Here is a 1885-nt window from a genome sequence, read left to right on the forward strand (position 1 = left end):
AACACAAGGGGAAGAAACCACAACAAACAGTCCAGAGGGGTGTTACACTGTGGAGGAGCATGGAGAGAAGAACGAGGAGACCTCGTACGACCTTTAGTACAATCTAAACACAGACTTTAATCACATCAAGGGAACCAGGAAATCACATGTAGCGGGAAGGAAGACATTAACAGACATTAACAATACCGGATGCCGAACTGATAACAAGTAACATTATTTATACAAATGACATGATGATGGGATAACATGACACACCTGGGATCAATAGAACTGAAAAGGGGACACCTAGAACAGATAAAGACAGGAACGGGAAGGACCAAATATGGGCATGGAAGGCACATGGGGAGCAAAACACACACAAAACACGGAACAAAGTCTGACAGCCCCATAGTTGTGTCCAATGTTTCTAGATTTTTCATGTACACATTGTAATGGCTTTCTTTCATGTTGTAGACCACGAATTAGCAACTGATTTACAGTTGAGATACAGGTTCTCACAAAAACAAAATTAATTGTAAAATGATAAATCTCACAATTGAGTCATTAAACCATTCTTTTTTAAGAAAAGTGATGTCAGTAGCATAAATTATTATATTAATTTAAAATGGGGTGGATTTTCGCAATGGTCTGAACAAAAACAGCAGACAGAATTATTGAAAATGCACATTCATTCTCTGCCAGTAGGAGGCGTTTTTGGAACGTCAGAAATATAGCGGTTTCCACGGTAATAACTGTACACGAAGCAATGCTCCGCTCATAAATGAAAATGCCATCAAAACTTTTCTGAAGACAGACTGTTCCATTCAGAGATTCATTCACATAAAAACCTGAATTAGTGAGAATGAGAAAAGTGTGGAAAAAAATTCTGTGGAGACGTGAACGTCTCCACGCTTAGTGCGCATCTCTTATATGAAAAGCATTTTAGGGGGCCCTTGGCTTTTGGGGGCCCAAGGCGGTTGCCTACCTTTGCCTAATGGGTAAGTCCACCGCTTGCCTGGGCTATAAGAGAAAAGTTCTTATAAGGAAAGTCAGCTCATTTATCGGCCATCTTGGTTGTTTTAATTAATTCACTACAATTGGATATATTTTAATATGTTAAATTACCAATATAATAAGATAGAGATATCATAGATTTTACTTCTTTAGCTCAAAGCACACAACAAAACTTTATTTTTTTATTTTTTTATTTATACTACTGTTTAACTGTAAAGTTGGCGGGACTTTTTTTACAGCCACAATATTGAATGTAATTTGCTCCATTTTGCAATGAGTGGTCTATTCTGTTACAATGTCTCAGGTTAGAAAAAGAGTTTACTTTAGTTCAATAAAAGTTTATTTTTGAGTTGAAAAAAATGCACCCTGATTATTATTTGCCAAATAGGACAAATATTAATGGAATTATATAATATCATTATGAACACTAAACATTACCAGAATCACCTTGGACTTTTGTGCTACATAATTATTCAGTATCTGTCATGGTATACCTCAAAGTACCATGATTTAACCATCTGTGCAACACTGCACCATGCTGTTACAATTCTATAAACAATTCGGTAAACAATAAAGATCTATATCAAGAATATACCATGAATCATTTAATTACAGTAATATAACACATAAATTAATTCCAAACATTTAATTAGTCTGTAACTATTTATTGGTGATGATATTTGCTAAAACCCAAATCGAAGTCTATAACTAAAGCTACCCCTCACAAAAAGTTGCTGCAATAAACTATCTATCTATCTATCTGTCTGTCTGTCTGTCTGTCTGTCTGTCTGCCTGCCTGCCTGCCTGCCTGCCTGCCTGTCTGTCTGTCTGTCTGTCTGTCTGTCTATCTATCTATCTATCTATCTATCTATCTATCTATCTATCTATCTAT

The sequence above is a fragment of the Sinocyclocheilus grahami genome, unplaced genomic scaffold, assembly GCF_001515645.1.
Source record: "Sinocyclocheilus grahami isolate Dianchi unplaced genomic scaffold, SAMN03320097.WGS_v1.1 scaffold37.1, whole genome shotgun sequence".
NCBI classification, from domain to species: domain Eukaryota; kingdom Metazoa; phylum Chordata; class Actinopteri; order Cypriniformes; family Cyprinidae; genus Sinocyclocheilus; species Sinocyclocheilus grahami.